Consider the following 18,181-nt stretch of genomic DNA (forward strand, 5'->3'; position numbering starts at 1 on the left):
ATGCCAAGGAGGTCAGTAGCTGCTCAGCTTCTTCCTGCTGGTCTCCCTGGTCCCCCTTCCCTAAGGGAGGGGCTTCCGTCTTGGGTCAGGGCAGATGATCTTGGGGCGGCACCGCACTTGGTGCCAGTCTCTCCGGTCTCTTGCCCGATGAAGATGCAGGTGGTGCGGACACTGTAGTTTCTCACATGGGAGAGCATTGGTGCAGGGACCGGGACCACTGCACTGTGTAACTGGCCCTGGAGGGAGCCCCTTGCCGTCAGTGGTAGGGCCAGTGGTCAGGCAGCCCCTATTGGGGGTGCCAACCAGCCTGGGGTTCCCTACTGTCCAATGTGGGTAACTGTATCGGTCCAAGTTGGTGATGGACTCCAGCGATGCCAAATGCAAGGGCGACGATTGGCTTCTGGCTGATCAGAAGTGGAACTGGTAACAATGATCTCGGTACCTGGACTGGAACTGGGATTGGTACCGGTGCTCCCGAGATTGGGACCAGGACCGGTGTCCTCGGTGAGCCCCCGGCAACAGCCAACCCCTCTTCTCCTGGTGCCAGCCTCTGGGGGGCTCCAGAAAGCGGCGTGCCCCTTCCATGAATTCTGCATGTTGACTCACCTCCGGTACAGAGACTTCCCTCTGAGTCAGGGGTAAATGGGAGTCCACGGACTCGGAGCTTGACTGGGACCAACGCCAGGACTGATGAGGTCCTTCCCCTCCTCAAAGGTGTCAGGCATGGAGGGTTAATCTATTACTCTCCAGAGCCTGTCATCCGCACTGAGTTCACCTAGAGCTGGACTCAGTGGGACAAGTTGCGCCAACACCACCAGTGACAGCACCAGTACAGCATCCATCCCAATCTTCCTGGTGCTTGGGGCCTTGGATTGTGCTGGTCTCCTTTGCGGGGAACGTCCGTGCCCTTTCTTTGGCTGTGTCTTGGGTTGCACCGGGGAGGATGAGCCATGCCGGGGCCTACTTTGACACTCTGAGCCCGACAGCTTCCGGTGCTTGGCCGGCAAAGGGTCTCTTGATGAATCTGGGGCACTCGGCACCGAGGAAGCTGGAGCCGATGTTGGGTGCTGCGGGCCTCGTAGCTGCAGCATGGCCTTCATCAACAACTCCTTCAAACAAAAGTCTCTCTCTCTCTCTCTCTCTCTCTCTTTCTTTGTTCTTGGCTTGAACATCTTGCAAATCTTACACTGCTCCGTTTGGTGTGCTTCCCCCAGGCAATGTAGACAGGAGTCCTGGGGGTAAGTAACCAACAGAGGCTTGTGGCACGTGGCACAAGCCTTAAACCCGTGGGCCTGCAACATGCCCCATGGCCCGGGGTGGGTGCTGGAAACCTCCAAGCACCTAATCTACTAAGCATCCACAACGAGGGATTGCTAACGAACTGATAACAGCTCTGTAACACTAAGGCTAAGGGATTGCGTCTCGTAAGAGAGCAAGAGACTGTTCCAATGCTGCCATGGAAGAAGGAACTGGAAGGGGTCAGGCCAGCGGGAAAATATCTGCACGGCTCAGTGGCGCCACTCAGGGGGCCCCCCGATGGGAGCTGCAAGGGAAAAAGTCTCTGACGCTCGTGCATGCAGTGTGCATACACCTAATGTGGAATGGAAATGAACAGGCACTCGAAGAAGAACTAGTCATTGGAATTATAATAAATACCTCTTGTGTCTTACTCATTATCATCTTTTCTCAGACATGTGGTAAAGTGGGAACTGCAGGTGGGGAAGGATAGCTCAGTGGTTTGAATATTGGCCTGCTAAACTCAGGGTTGTGAGTTTAGCCCTTAAGGGGGCCACTTAGGGATCTCGGGCAAAAACTGGTCCTGCTAGTGAAGGCAGGAGGCTGGACTCAATGACCCTTCAAAGCCCCTTCCAGTTCAAAGAGATTGGTATATCTCTAATTATTATTATTATTATGCTATTAGCTCAAGTATACTGGCACTGCATTCCTCAATAGCCACCTCATGGACAACTCTGAAAAGCATCCAACTTCATAGAGGGATCTGCCTGTGGTATTTCCAGCATTCCCTTCTCTCCTGTTTTGCTATTACTAAGGACATTTGTACACAACAGGATTGTAATGGATCTGGACCCTCACACTAGAGCTACTCTGATTGATTGATGAGCTGAGGATCTGCCCTTTAAACCTCCAGCAAGAAGTAAGCAATATGAATAGAAGAGGGAGCTCTTAATTAAAATCTTGCTTTCATGCAGGTAAAAAGGAATAAAAATATGACAGGGATGAGCTGCATAACATGCAGTATTTTCCATGAGATGCCAACAAGTCTTTATCAAAACTCGTGCTAATAAGAAGGAATCTTGGCTTCTAAATTAAACCGTGCAAAAACACCACACTGATTTTTTTAAACTCTTAACTCTCCACCTGATTTTTAAATCTCATGTTTTCAAAGTCACTGTTAAAGGCATATGTCTCCACTGTGTCAAGTCCTGTTGTGATCTCCTTGCACCTGTCATTTCCTGCAAGATTGCTACTGACAGAGTCATAATGAAGTGATTAGAAACATATTTCCTGGATGAGAGACGGGAGGGTGATAGGTGTTATATCACTTGAATAGGAGTGAGTAATCATGAAATGAACTCAGCACCAGAAGGAAACAGCTGGGATTCCCAACAAAGATCTTGGAAGCTCTCTTGGTTCAGGCTTGTCTCCAAAAGTAACTCACGAGGACGTTAAACAGCAGCTATTAAAGTTAGATGTGTTTAAATCAGTGGGTCCAGATAACTAGAGTTTTGAAAGACCTGCTGGAGGAGCATAGTGGACTGTTAATGTTGATTTTAATTCGGACTTGGAACACTGGGGAAATTCCAGAAGACTGGAATAAAGCTGTGTCAATATTTAAAAAGTATAAAAGAGATGACGCAGCTCATTACAAGTGCGTCAGTCTGAAATCGATACTGGGCAAGAGAATGGAGCAGCAGATACTGGATTTCATTAGTAAAGAAAGGAGGGTAATATAATTAGTACCCATTAAAAAGGTCTAGACACAATAGATCCTATCAAACTAACTGGATATCCTTACTGGATGAGATCAAAAGTTTGGTTGCAGCTAACAGTACTGATGTAATATACGTAGGCACATGAGTTGGTTCAGCATAATATTTTGACTAGAAAAATACAAAATACACATGGCATACATTAAATAGATTAAAAACTGGGATTTTAAACAGGGAACCACAGTCGAGGGGATTTCTTTCTAGCGGGTTCCCGCAAGGATTGGATCTTGGCCCTGTGCTATTTAACATTCTTATCAATGACCTGGAAAAGAATATAAAATCATCACCGATAAAGTTTGCAGTTGCCACAAAGACTGGGGGTGGGGGTAACTAATGAAGTGTCAGTAGGTTCAGGTTTCAGCACTGAGAGTCTGGGAAGTTTTCCCAGCTGTGGCTGGAGGGTTATTTCCTGTTCCACAAAGAGGGGAAGTTGCATTCCCAACACTTGTGCCTTGACATTAGGACCTATCTGACACTATAGCCCATATTCAGCATAGTGGCAGGATTATAATATGATTAGGACATGAGGCATTTTGTACAAGATGAGTCATGTGCGGTGTCACTGGAAAAGTTATGATTTGCTGAATATGATTATCCTACCTATATGCATGGATCATGTTTGTATTTGAAGTTATGGATGGATATTGACTCTGTATCTGTCTTTCAAATGTGCTTACTCTGGGTAACAGCCACAACTAGCCTTTCAGGTACGACAGTGAAGAAGCCAGACAGTGCTGATGGCTCAGCAACAAAGACATGTGACCAGACCACATGACAATGAACTTCATTTTGGTACCTGTATTTTTCCACAAAGTGGACTGGGAACTGAGTTTAGAACAAAGGGTTCCTGCCAGATGGAAAAGCTACATAAGGTGGGGTGTGACATCATCTCTTGGCCTCATTCCCCACACAAGAGAACTCCTGGAAGCACCTGAGGAACAAAGACTGAAGTGGGAGAAGTGCTGGTCCCAGGGTAAAGGGATTTGTACCTTGTGTATGGAAACTTGGTTGTACTGCTTCTATCATAAGTCAGGGTGAGAAATTCCTAATTCAAATTCTATCCATCTAGTATGTTAGGCTTGGATTGAGTTTTTGGTTATTTGCTAAGTAATCTGCTTTGATCTGTTTGCTAACACTTATTGCTGGGAAATTGGCTGTTGTCTTCTCTCTTTCCTTGAGTGGCTTAGGTAAAGCATTCAGGTAGCTTAGTTGGATGTCTGGCGCCACCTGCTGTCATGTTGAGTGATAACAGGCCCTGGAGAGGCTGGCTGAATCTCCAGCAAAGCAGCGTGAGAAGGGCCAGCCCAGCTTGAGGGTTAGAGGGCACAACGGTTCCCAGAAGCCCTCCAGACTGCACCCCGGGGTGACAACCCATCACATCCTAGAGTACACAAGTCTCAGCAGGTTTGTCACATCCTGTCCCCTCCCTTTGTCCATCCAAGATATTTCCTGCCTCCCACCACCTCTAGCAGCTCCCACCAGTGGTGAGCTCCAGCCAGTTCGCATGAACTGGTTATTAAATTTAGAAGCCTTTTTAGAACTGGTTTTAGAACGCTCCGCCCTCCTTCTCCTCCCCTGCCCCTGCTTCCCGCAAATCAAATGTTCGCAGGAAGCCTGAAACAAGCAGCAGGCAGGTAAGCCAGGCCGGGGGGGGGGGGGAAGGTGCATGCAGCCCAGTCCGGCTCCACCTCAGTGGCTCCCCATGGCCCCGGCCAAGCGCCCCAGCTGGGTCCTGGCCAAGCACCCTTGGCTCAGACTGGTCCCGGCCGAGCGGCTCCGACCTGGTCCAGCTCGGGCCCCGCAGCCCCGGTCCCGGCTGAGTGGTTCCAGCCCAGCTCGGGGAGGCGGGTCCTGTGGCGCCAGTCATGGTCCTGGCAGTGTTGACCCAATCCTGGCCCCAGGCAGTTTGGTAAGGGGGCAGGGAGGGGGTGTTCGGTGGGTTGTTGGGGGGTGGATAGGGGTCGGGGCTGTCAGAGGGCAGGAAACAAGGGGGTTGAATGGGGGCAAGGGTCCCAGGGGCCAGTCATGAAGGAGCAGGGGTTGGATGAGGTGATGGGGGGCAGTCAGGAACAGAGAGAAGGGGTGGTTGGATGGGGCAGGGGTTCCAGGGGGACATCAAGAATGAGAGGAGGGGTTTGATGGTGCGGCAGGGCGCAGTCAGGGGACAGGGAAGGGGGGGATGGGTCAGGGGTCCCTGGGGAGGTGTCAAGGAGCATGGGGGGGTTAGATGGGGCACGACCCCCGGGGGGGGCATGACCTCCTCGTGAGGTGAGGAGGAAGGAATCTGTTGTTAATATTTTGGCAGCTCATCACTGGCTCCCACCCTCCTATACATTTACTGCTTCTCTCCCTCCAAGCAGAACCCACCACCAGCTCCCTGAGAATCCCTTACCTGGGCCAGCTCCATTGAAGCCATTTCCTTCCTGGGAGGATGGATGATCTGGAGCAAAACGTGGACGTTATTCTGTAGCCTGCCAGGGTGAGAAGGGCAATGTGAGAGAATTCAGACAGGGTTTCTCTCCTTTCCACATGTCGATTCCCCCCACGTTTTTCCCTGCTAATGGACATTCTAGGTTCTGCCATACTGGGAAGCACAGAGTGACCTTATTCCAGTATAGGCCTAGCTCCCTCCTACCAGGGTGTAAACCTCTGACACATGGTGAAACCATCCCAGCAGCAGAGTCTCTGTGTTACACTTATCAAGTCTGCAGGCGATACCAAGCTGGGAGGGGTTGGAAGGACTTTGGAGGATAGAACTGAAATTCAAAATGATCTGGACAAACTGGAGAAATGGTCTGAAGTAAATAGGATGAAATTCAATAAGGACAAATCCAAAGTGCTACATTTAGGAAGGAACAATCAGTTGCACACATACAAAATGGAAAATAACTGCTCAGGAAGGAGTGCTGTGGAAAGGGATCTGGGGGTCGTAGTGGATCACAAGCTAAATAGGAGTCAACAATGTTGCAAAAAAGGAAGTATCATTTTGGGATGTATGAGCAGGTGTATTGTAAGCAAGACACGAGAAGAAATTCCTCCGCTCTACTCCGCGCTGATTAGGTCTCAACTGGAGCAGGGTGTCCAGTTCTGGGTGCCACATTTCAAGAAACATGTGGACAAATTAGAGAAAGTCCAGAGAAGAGCAACAAAAATGATTAAAGATCTAGAAAACATGACCTATGAGGGAAGATTGAAAAAAAACTGGGGAAGACTCAGAGGGGACATGATCACAGTTTTCAAGTACATAAAAGTTGTTACAAAGAGGCTGGAGAAAAATTGTTCTTCTTAACCTCTGAGGATAGGACAAGAAGCAATGGATTTAAATTACAGCAAGAGCGGTTTAGGATGGAGATTAGGAAAAAAACTCCCTGTCAGAGTGGTTAAGCACTGGAATAAATTCCCTAGGGAGGCTGTGGAATCTCCATCATTGGGGATCTTAAAGAGCGGGTTAGACAAACACCTGTCAGAGATTGTCTAGATAATATTGAGTCCTGCCTTGAGTGCAGGGGACTGGACTAGGTACCTCTCGAGGTCCCTTCCAGTTCTATAATTCTAAGAACCAAAGGCCAGAGAAGAGCAGAATCAAAGGAGTCACTCTGGGGGATTCTCCCTGTCACTATTCCCAGGGCAGCTCTCTCAGGTTTACAAAGCTGTTTGATGCTCCAGCCTTTATACAGTCTCTCCTGGCAGTGCCCCTTTCATCAGCATGGCCTAGTTTTAGCTTTTGGGAAGCGTGACCCCGCGAGCTCTGAGACTGGGCCTCCTTGCCACAGCACATCTTGTTTCTTTCTGTGGCTCCCCAGTGAGTCCAAATGAGTAGATACTCCTCATAGAGACTGTGAACAAAAGAGCGGCCCACTGTGTCAGAGCAACGGTCCATGTAGCTCAGTGGCCAATGCCAGGTGCATCAGAGGGAATGAAGAGACCAAGTAACCATCAGGTGATCCATCCCCTGTCACCCATTCCCAGCTTCTGGCAAACAGAGGTCAGAGACACCATCCCTGCCCATCCTGCCTGTGACACTGGCAGATGAGGTGTCAGCTCTTGCAAAGACCCCCATGTCTTCATTGAACAGGGACAAACACACAGTGGAATCAGTCTGACTCACCTCTGTTAGTATTTTTAAAACAGGTATTAGGATTATAAGAACATATTTAGACTTTATTGAATGCTTTATTGAGTTGCTGCCTCGGTTAATATCTGATTAGTTGCATTGTGAGCCTCTGTAGCTCTGTAAATCACCAGACAGGAGAGAGACTTTACCTAGGTGAAGTGCTGATTGGCAGCCAAATGCATTACGCCTTGCCTGGCAGGAAAGGTCCATCAACACCAGAGAGACTATTATGTGATGTTAAAGAAGACACAAGGCTGTTGTTGTGCTCTTGACTTCCCATTAGCTGAGTTTGCAGTTCAGAGCACATGGTAGGAAGAGGATGAAAAACTCCATACAGAAGGAACTGATTATCTGTATGCTGCTTGGACTCTGGGGGGCAAAGTTTCTAGGCATAAGCACGAGATCCCCAGCTGATTAGCTGGGGTTAGTCCTAAAGAATATGTAGAGCTTGCTTATTATAGAAGCTTCTATTACCTTTTGAAATTTAAGACTGGAACTTGTTTGCATCTGGATGATTAGCTGCTGTGACAGGGCAAGGCAGATGGCTCTAGGAAAGTAGTGAGAAACAGGTATGTTAGCCCCAAGCTAAACAAATCCCTGTTACCATGGTAACAAAATGACAGTTGCTCCAGGTTAATCAAGACACCTGGGGCCAATTAATATCCTTCCAGAAAGCTGTGGAGACAGCCAGGTTCATTGGGACACCTGAAGCCAATCAGGGGCTGGCTGAAACTAGTTAAAGACCTCCCAGTTAGGCAGGTGGGGGTGCAGAACAGGAGCAGTGGGAGTGACTGAGCAGTACACACCAGATCAGGCACAAGAAAGGAAGCCAGCCCTGAGGTAAGGGTGAAGTAGAGCCTGAGGAAGTAGAACAGGGAATTGTATGTGTCCTCTTTCTAAAAGGTCAGATACCACAGCTGATACTATTAGGGTCCCTGGGCTGGAGCCTAGAGTGGGGGGGGGGTCCTGGGTTCCCCCCTTTGCTCCTCTGATTAATCACTGAGACTGGGAGACAACAGAGACTGTGCAAGGGAGGGTAGCTTTGCCTCCTCTCCATCGCTGGCTTACGATGAAAATGGCTCAGTGGGCTGTGACACTCTTCCCTAGAGAGAAGGGCTATGTGGAGGGTCACAGTGAGCCTCTGAGGCTAGCGAAATCCACCAGGAAATGCAGGGCCCATGGAGACAAGGACAGAGCTTTGTCACATTGCTTCAACTTTGTAAGCAGCTCATTTCCTTTCAAATAAATCTTAATACAGGTTATGATGGGACTGGCTACAAGTGTTGTTTTTGTTGGGAGATTTAAGAGTCATCTGCCCTAAGGAAGTGACTGGTCCTTTGGGACTGGCAGAAACCCGAACATTGCTGTGATTCGTGGGGTACTCAAATGTGAAGTTGCGGAACTATTAACTAAGGTTTGTAACCTGTCCTTTAAATCGGCTTCGGTACCCAATGACTGGAAGTTAGCTAATGTAACGCCAATATTTAAAAAGGGGTCTAGAGGTGTTCCTGGCAATTACAGACCGGTAAGTCTAATGTCGGTATCAGGCAAATTAGTCGAAACAATAGTTAAGAATAAAATTGTCAGACACATAGAAAAACAAACTGTTGAGCAATAGTCAACATGGTTTCTGTAAAGGGAAATCATGTCTTACTAATCTATTAGTGTTCTTTGAAGGGGTCAACAAACATGTGGACAAGGGGGATCCAGTGGACATAGTGTACTTAGATTTCCAGAAAGCCTTTGACAAGGTCCCTCACCGAAGGCTCTTACATAAATTAAGCTGTCATGGGATAAAAGGGAAGGTCCTTTCATGGATTGAGAACTGGTTAAAAAACAGGGAACAAAGGGTAGGAATTAATGGTAAATTCTCAGAATGGAGAGGGGTAACTAGTGGTGTTCCCCAAGGGTCAGTCCTAGGACCAATCCTATTCAATTTATTCATAAATGATCTGGAGAAAGGGTTAAACAGTGAGATGGCAAAGTTTGCAGATACTAAACTACTCAAGAAAGTTAAGACCAAAGCAGATTGTGAAGAACTTCAAAAAGATCTTACAAAACTAAGTGACTGGGCAACAAAATGGCAAATGAAATGTAATGTGGATAAATGTAAAGTAATGCACATTGGAAAAAAATAACCCCAACTATACATAAAATATGATGGGGGCTAATTTAGCTACAACGAGTCAGGAAAAAGATCTTGGCGTCATAATAGATAGTTCTCTGAAGATGTCCAGGCAGTGTGCAGAGGCGGTCAAAAAAGCAAACAGGATGCTAGGAATCATTAAAAAGGGGATAGAAAATACGACTGAGACTATATTATTGCCCTTATATAAATCCATGATATGTCCACATCTCGAATACTGTGTACAGATGTGGTGTCCTCCCCTCAAAAAAGAGATTCTAGCACTAGATAAGGTTCAGAAAAGGGCAACTAAAATGATTAAGGGGTTGGGAGAGGTTCCCATATGAGGAAAGATTAAAGAGGCTAGGCCTCTTCAGCTTGGAAAAGAAGAGACTAAGGGGGGATATGATAGAGGTATATAAAATCATGAGCGATGCGGAGAAAGTGGATAAGGAAAAGTTATTTACTTCTTCCCATAATACAAGAACTAGGGGTCACCAAATGAAATGAAGAGGTAGCAGGTTTAAAACAAATAAAAGGAAGTTCTTCTTCACATAGCGCACAGTCAACTTGTGGAACTCTTTGCCTGAGGAGGTTGTCAAGGCTGGGACTATAACAATGTTTAAAAGGGAACTAGATAAATTCATGGTGGCTAAGTCCATAAATGGCTATTAGCCAGGAAGGGTAAAGAATGGTGTCTCTAGCCTCTGTTCATCAGAGGATGGAGCTGGATGGCAGGAGAGAGATCACTTGATTATTGCCTGTTAGCTTCACTCCCTCTGGGGAACCTGACATTGGCCACTGTCGGTAAACAGATACTGGGCTAGATGGACCTTTCATCTGACCCGGTACGGCCATTCTTATGTTCTTACGGGTAAGGCAGGGGTTCTCAACCATGAGTCTGGGGCCCCCTGGGGGGCCATGAGCAGCTTTCAGGGGGCTGCTTAGCAAGGCCAGCATTAGACTCGCTGCGGCCCAGGGCACAAAGCTGAAGTCCCAGCACATGGGGCTGAAGTCTGGGCCCCTGAGCCCCACCACCCAGGGCTGAAGCCGAAGCATAAGCAATGGAGCTTTGTGGGGGTATAGGGCCCCAAGAAGTTGTCCTGTTTGCTACCCCCTAACACCAGCCCTGGCTGTGATGTTATTAATATAACCTGTGACTGTACAGTTAATTGGTGCAACCACGGTTTGATATTTGCAGCAAATATTGTACAAAGGTTGTCATGTAAGGTGTCTGTGACAAGGTTATAATTTGCTGATGATTATACTACCTGTATGAGTGTATCATTTTTGCAGTCACTGTTATGAATATTGGCTACATTATTGTACATCAATGTGTTTTCATTCTGAAGTGGCCTTAGTAAAGCATTAGGTCAGCTTCTTCAGAAAGGAATTTGCAAATCAAGTGCCCAATCAGGAAACACTTAAAGGACCTTGGGGAAACTCCAATCCACATACCCTGGTGGGCCAGGCCAGTTTCATTACCTGCCACATCCACGGGTCGGCCAATTGCAGCTTCCACTAGCTGCGGTCTGCCATTGCAGGCCAATGGGGGACGCAGGAAGCAGCGCAGGCTGAAGGATGTGCTGCCTGCCACTTCCCACCGCCTCCATTGGCCTGGAGTGACAAACTGTGGCTAGTTGGAGCCACGATCGGCCAAACCTGCCAACATCGCAGGTAAACATACCGGCCCGGCCTGCCAGGGTGCTTACCCTGGTGAGCTGCATGCCAAAGGTTGCCGAACCCTGAGCTAAAATATTTAAGAGACAAGTTAGTTGAAAATATAGTGGTGCAAGAACAAAGTAACATCGCTTCCCATTGCTACACAGCTTCCAGCTGCTGGAGGCTGCAATCCCCTGTGGTTAACATGGTTACTGGGTTGAAATCTCCCTTTGGCCAGTCAGAGACAGACACGTACCTGTGTCGCTCCTCAGCTGCCGTTGCAGCATCTCTAGGGGAAGGAGAAAATGGGAGAGGTGAGAATTCAGGCCCTCGCATTCATGGAGAAATCCCCATTGCTTATTAACGGAACTGCTGTTAACTATGAGATGGTGACAGAGGGTACGTCTACACTACGCAATTATTCTGATTTTACATAAACCGGTTTTATAAAACAGATTGTATAAAGTCGACTGCATGCGGCCACACTAAGCACATTAATTTGACGGTGTGCGTCCATGGTCCAAGGCTAGCATTGATTTCCGGAGCCTTGCACTGTGGGTAGCTATTCCATAGCTATCCCATAGTTCCCACAGTCTCCCCCGCCCCTTAGAATTCTGGGTTGAGAGCCCAGTGGCTGATAGGGCAAAAATCATTGTCGCGGGTGGTTTGGGTAAATGTCGTCAGTCATTCCTTCCTCCAGGAAAGCAACGGCAGACACTCATTTCACGCCCTTTTTCCCTGGATTGCCCTGGCGGACGCCATAGCACGGCAACCATGGAGCCTGTTCAGCTTTTTTTTTTTTTACAGTCACTGTATGTGTACTGGATGCCGCGGACAGAGGCGATACTCCAGCGCTACACAGCAGCATTCATTTGCTTTTGCATGATAGCAGGGATGGTTACCAGTTGTTCTGTACTGTCTGCTGCCAGTGTAATTTCTCAATGAGATGACGGTTATCTGTACTTCTGTGCTGTCTGCTATCATGGGTGCCCCTGGCTGAGATCGGCCGGGGGTGCAAAAGCAAAACTGGGAATGACTCCCCTAGTCAATCCCTCCTTTATGGTTTCTAAAAATAGAGTCAGTCCTGTCTAGAATATGGGGCAAATGTACTAGAGAACCAGTGTATCAGAGAGCACAGCTGCTCTGTGTCAGATCCCGCAGAAATGATGAGCTACATGCCATTCACAGGGGGTGCCCCTGCAACAACCCCACCCGTTGATTCCCTCCTCCTCCAACCTTCCTGGGCTACCGTGGCAGTGTCTCCCCCATTTGTGTCATGAAGTAATAAAGAAGGCAGGAATAAGAAACACTGAGTTTTAAGTGACATAAATTGAGGGGGATGCAGCCTCCCGGTGCTATGACAGTCCAGGCAGGACATTAAGCAGTGTAGGGGAGAGGAGCCCAGCATCCCACTGCTATGATAGTTTAGGCAGTACAGAATCTTTTCTTTTCACATGAAAGGGAGGGGGCTGATTGAAGTGCAGCCCCCAGTTGCTATGATGAAGACAGTTACCAGCCATTCTGTACCATCTACTGGGAATGACCGGGAGTCATTCCTATTTTCACCCAGGCGCCCCCGGCCAGCCTCACCTGAAGCCAGCCAGGAGTACTCACGGGTTGATAAGAAAGACGGTTACCAGTCCTACTGCATCGTCTGCCACCGGGGAGGGGAGAGGAGCGGATACTTCTCTTCACTGCTGCAGCATCGCGTCTACCAGCAGCATTCAGTAGACACAGGGTGACATTGAAAGAAGTCAAGTAATGATTTATTTCACGTGAGGGGGGGATTAAATTGACGAGCTATTCCCTGAACCACGCCGGACAATGTGTTTGAACCAACAGGCATTGGGAGCTCAGCCAAGAATGCAAATACTTTTCAGAGACTGCTGGGGACTGTGGGATAGCTGGAGTCCTCAGTACCCCCTCCCTCCCTCCATGAGCGTCCATTTGAGTCTCTGGCTTCCCGTTAACTTGTGTCACAGCACTGTGTAGACTGTAGATTTTTTTTTCAAATGCTTTGGCATTTTGTCTTCTGTAACGGAGCTTTGATAGAACAGATTTGTCTCCCCATACAGCAATCAGATTCAGTATCTCCCGTATGGTCCATGCTGGAGCTCTTTTTTGATTTGGGACTGCTTTGCCACCCGTGCTGATCAGAGCATCACGCTGTGCAAACAGGAAATGAAAATCAAAATTTCGCGGGGCTTTTCCTGTTTACCTGGCCACTGCATCTGAGATGAGATTGCTGTCCAGAGTGGTCACAGTGGTACACTGTGGGATACTGCCCGGAGGCCAATACCGTCGATTTGCGGCCACACTAACCCTAATCCGATATGGTAATACCAATTTTAGTGCTACTCCTCTCGTCGGGGAGGAGTACAGAAACTGATTTAAAGAGCCCTTTATATCGATATAAAGGGCCTCGTAGTGTGGACGGGTACAGCGTTAAATCGGTTTAATGCTGCTAAAATCGGTTTAAATGCTTAGTGTAGACCAGGCCAGAGATCAGAGGCCGATAATGCAGCCGCTGCAGACAGAGCCAGCCCCGCAGGGCTGCTCCATGGGGAAGGGCGACTCACTGAGCTGGGCTGTGAGATGGAGCCGAGGATCAGTGACATCACTAGAGTTCCCGACACCTCCCCAGGGTCAGGGTCACTCTAACCAGAGTAGACGCCACCCCTAGACTGCAACTCACCTTTGAATCCCAGCAGCACCTCCTACAGCATGGCACTTTTTAGAGAGAAAGCGCTGAGTCTCTTCTCCAGCTCTGCAAACGACGGCTCTGGCTTCCGAAATGTCCTGTCCTCCCTGCTGGGGAAGGAGGGGTGAGAAATAGGCCTGATCCCCAGACCCTGAGCCCAGCAACCCCCAAACTTTACAAAACCTGGATCTGAGCTTTGTAGCTTGAGATAGTCAGTGTCAGGGTGAGTCACCTCAGCCCTCTGCTCCCCAGAGAGACAAGAAGTGGGGAGACACTAGAGCAAGGAACGGAGACATTGTTCAGGAGCTTTCTCAGGGACGCTCTGGTTCTGTGGGGGCAGAGCCACCTCCTACGCTGGTTTACTGCAGGAACAAGGGGCACCAGCACAGGGATTACATGGAAAGGGAGGAGAGACAGACCAAAGAGTAGGCAGGTCCTACATGCTGACAGTGGCCACAGACAGAACCCAGGGCTCCAGCAGGGAATGAATGTGGGTCCTTTAATGCCAAAACCCCCGAACCCTTCAGCTGAAGCAGTAACCCTGGGGCGTACAGCTCATTGGGCAGAGAGGGCCACATTGCCCTGTCCATTACGGCCAATGGTCAAGGGCATCAGGTTAGGACTCTGTGCCCGGCTCCATTCACAGCAGAACTCCCACTGCTCTCCATGGAACACCCACGTACAAAGAACAAGGGGGGAATCTGTCCTTCAGATGGGAAATAAAATTTTAGTTCTTAGTATTTTGCCAGGTCTTTGTCTGTCACACTCAGTGTCACTCAGGAGGAAAACAGCCCCCTCCTGGACACCCCTGTAGGGCCCTACTGCTTCTTCCCTGTGTTTCCCTTCCTTTCCCACCCTCCTTTCTCCATTTCTCTCTCGCTTCCTTGTCCTTGAGTCTCTCCTCTGTTCTTCCCTCCCTACAGCAACCCCCTATTCCCACCCCACAAAGGCTTCACTCCTACCCCCTCCCCATTCCATCTGCTCAAGTGATCAGCCAGGAAACACTCCTGCCATTTCAGTTGACACCCCGATGACATTAACAGCGGAGACGAAAGTTCACACTCTCAGAGCTACAGCTTCAGGCCACTGGCAGTCCCACTAAGGCAACACGTCTCTGTTTACACTGGGGAGGTGCTGAGGGCCAGCAATTCACTTTAACAAATGTGAAAGCTGAGATTCTGCACCCTCGGAATACGTGACGTGGCCACATCAGTTCAGGAAACAGGCCTGGTCTGTTCCATCGGCCCTGGCTCTAGCAGCCTGCTGTGACCTCATGAGCGATCAGACAGTAACCGGCTCTTCTCCTACCTGAGTCAGCCACTAGGGGAGACAGAATCACACGCTCCAAGGGCAGGGGGCAGCTTCCTATTCAGTGCAGTTATCAGACCTAGTGGCCCATGAGAGGGAGCGAAATGGAGCCCAGAACTTACCTGCCCCCAGTGCTCCCAGCACCCTAAAGAGGGAGAGAAAGAGGAGGCCATCAGGGGGAGTGTCCCTGGTTGGGGAGGCCTCCTGCTCTGCAGGGGTCACTATTGAAGCCTCGGGTAGTAGGGGAATTTCAGGTTTACATTCCCAGAGCAGCTGCCCCCCGCCACCAGGGACTTTCCCCTACGCAGCCCCAGCAATCCCTGCGGGCAGGTCACCACTGCGGAAAACTTCTCCCCAGCCACTTTACAGGCAGAAGATATTTCTCTGCATTGAGAATCAAATTCCTCCCAGTGCTGACAGATCCAGAAGACCTCTGGCCCCACTAAACCCATTAACCTGCCGTGAGAGGGGCCTTAGGCCTGGCTCGGGACCTCAGCATGGTGGGGGAGGGGATTTCACCCTCCAAGTGCAAATGGAGACAGACATTTCCAGGAGAGAAGGTCTTGGGGCTGCAGCATCCAGGACTCCCAGGGTCCATCCCTAGTGCCGCTGCCAGACTCAGTGTGACCTTGAGCAGGGCTCTGCCCCTCCCTCTGCCTCACTTTCCCCATTTGTCCCAGAGGGATAATGCCCCTGACCCCACTCTGTAAAGTGCTTTGGGGTCTAGGACTCAGAAGCGCCTATAGAAACATTGCGTATGATCATTGCAATAACAGCCTGACCTGCAGGGACTGGCTCAGCGGCTGCCGCCCCTTCTCTCCTCCCCTCTCACTGAGCAGGGAAATCTCCCATTACAGGCTGCAGACGCCCTCATCCCTGCTCTGGACAATGGCTCTCTCTAGCTCCTCCAGCCGGGACAGCAGCAGCTGCTCCTGCTCCTCCAGAAGCCCTCGCAGCTCCTTCCACTCCCAGACAATCTTCTGCCTCTCGGTTTCTGTCTGTTTCTGCAACAGGGAGAGGGCAGCTCAGTAACAGCGAAACACAGAACATAAGAATGGCCAGACTGGGTCAGACCAAAGGCCCATCTAGCCAGGTATCCTGTTTTCTGACAGTGGCCAATGCCAGGTGCCCCTGAGGGAGCGAACAGAACAAGGAATCGTCAAGTGATCCATCCCCTGTTGCCCATTCCCAGCTTCTGGCAAACAGAGGCTAGAGACACCATCCCTGCCCATCCTGGCTAATAGCCACTGATGGACCTGTCCTCCATGCACTTCTCTAGTTCTTTTTCCAACCCTGTTAAGTCTCGTGGCCTTCACAACATCCTCTGGCAAGAGGTTCCACAGGTTGACTGTGTGTTGTGTAAAGAAATACTTCCTTTTGTTTGTTTTAAACCTGCTGCCTATTCATTTCACTGGATGACCCCTAGCTCTTGTGTTATGAGGAGGAAATAACACTTCCTTATTTACTTTCACCACACAAGTCATGATTTTATAGACCTCTACCATAATCCACCCTTAGTCATCTCTTCTCCAAGCTGAACAGTCTCAGGCTTTGTCTACACTGGCACTTCTCTCCTGCCAACAAACAGCAGCTACACTGCATGCCTGTCAGCAGCACGGCTGTAGTGGCACAGTCGTGTTGCTAAAAGTTGCGGAGTGTAGCCATAGCCTGTCTTAATAATCTCACCTCACACGGAAGCTGTTTCATATCCTTCATCATTTTTGCTGACCTTTTCCAATTCCAATGTCTCTTTTTTGAGATGGGGTGACCAGATCTGCACGCAGGATTCAAGATGTGGACATACCATGGATTTATATAGAAGCAATATGATATTTTCTGTTTTATTGTCTATCCCTTTTCTAATGATTCCCAATATTCTGTTTGCTTTTTTGACTGCAGCTGCAGATTCAGTGGATGTTTCCAGAGAACTATCCACAGTGACTCCAAAATCTCTTTCTTGAGTGGTAACAGCTAATTTAGACCCCATTGTTTTATGGGTATTTGATATTATCTTTGCCAATGTGCATTACTTTGCATTTATCAACATTGAAATTCATCTGCTTGGAAACTGGGGAAAATCATAAATGCACCTCAGAGCGGGTGGCAGAGTTGTTTACCAGAACATGAGATCTCTTGTGGTGAGTGATGGGAAGTTCATTTATCCCGGGAAGGGAGGAGGGGTCAGGGCCACGGTGAGCTGTACATCACCAACAAGAGGGACACTTCTCCCCGAAACCTCATCAACTTGCACTGAGCCAAATCCTCCATCTCTGCAGCCCACATTTCATCTACTTCCTCCCCCATCCTTCCCAGGAGCTAGAAAGGATCCCTGGTCACTGTGACATCCAGACAGCCTGTGGGTAGGGGCTCCGGGCTAACACAGACTGACCCTCTCCTGCCCAGCAGCCTCCTGCACCCTAAGGGCATCATGTTACCCCTGTGTCTGACCCTGCAGGCTCCCTGGGCTCCAGTGGGGATGGGTCCCTGGCTGAGGCTGGCAGGGTGGGCCCTGCATTCACCAGGTCATTCTTATGCCAGGCAAACCTCAGTGGCGGGGGGAGGGGGCTCTGGGCACCTACCAGCAGCTCCTTGCTTTGCTGCTCTTCCTCAGCTTTGGCTGCTTCTCTCTCTTTTCCCAAAGGGGCCAGACACTTTTGTGGTACCTCCTGGAAGAAGCAGGGGAGGGAGGTTTAGAAACTGCTGCAAACCTCCCAGCCGCCAGATTTCAGGGCCCGTCCTGCCCTGCAGACGCCTGTGCAGGGTCCCTGGGACTCAGCCTGAGAGGAGATGGTGAAAGAGGGAGCAGCTTTTCCAGAGGAAACGCATAGCCCCAGGCTGCAGTGACAGGGCTGCAGCCCAACCCCCAGCTCCCTGGGGCCTCACCCATATCCCAAGCAGCCAACTTCAGACAGTCCCTCACTTTCCCCAGCTCCAGCCCCCAAAGTTCCTGCAGGGCCAGATCTGAACATGGAGCCCCTCAAACATCCCCAACTCCCAGTCCTACCTCCCAGCACACCCCAAACTCCCAGCTCCCCCACAGCCCCCATCCCCAGCCGCTCCCCTGCCCCCAGGCCCAGCCTGGGCTCCGAGCTCTGCAGCCGATCCGCGATCCAGCCCCTCCTGCAGCTCCCGGGCTCCACCCAGGACACTCGCCCCCCGCAGCCCTGGGCGGCCCCGCACAGGCCCCGGGGAGCTCGAGGACCCCCGGGCAGGGGGCGAACCAGGCAGCCGGGCCCGGCCCCTCCCGGAAGGAGTGAGTC

At 49.8% G+C, this 18,181-nt stretch overlaps 2 long non-coding RNA genes across 2 annotated transcripts; both read right to left on the bottom strand.

Annotated features, from left to right (window-relative positions):
• Positions 1-5,448: 5,448 nt before the first annotated feature.
• On the bottom strand, positions 5,449-13,680 carry LOC115640023. Its single transcript, XR_003997794.1, has 3 exons — positions 13,608-13,680; positions 11,169-11,201; positions 5,449-5,482 (listed from the first exon to the last, which is right to left on the bottom strand). It is a non-coding gene; the product is annotated as an uncharacterized LOC115640023 (long non-coding RNA).
• Positions 13,681-15,043: 1,363 nt separating this feature from the next.
• LOC115640022 lies at positions 15,044-17,926 on the bottom strand. Its single transcript, XR_003997793.1, has 3 exons — positions 17,501-17,926; positions 15,704-15,925; positions 15,044-15,066 (listed from the first exon to the last, which is right to left on the bottom strand). It is a non-coding gene; the product is annotated as an uncharacterized LOC115640022 (long non-coding RNA).
• Positions 17,927-18,181: the final 255 nt, after the last annotated feature.

This window comes from Gopherus evgoodei, unplaced genomic scaffold (genome assembly GCF_007399415.2).
Source record: "Gopherus evgoodei ecotype Sinaloan lineage unplaced genomic scaffold, rGopEvg1_v1.p scaffold_176_arrow_ctg1, whole genome shotgun sequence".
NCBI classification, from domain to species: Eukaryota; Metazoa; Chordata; order Testudines; family Testudinidae; genus Gopherus; species Gopherus evgoodei.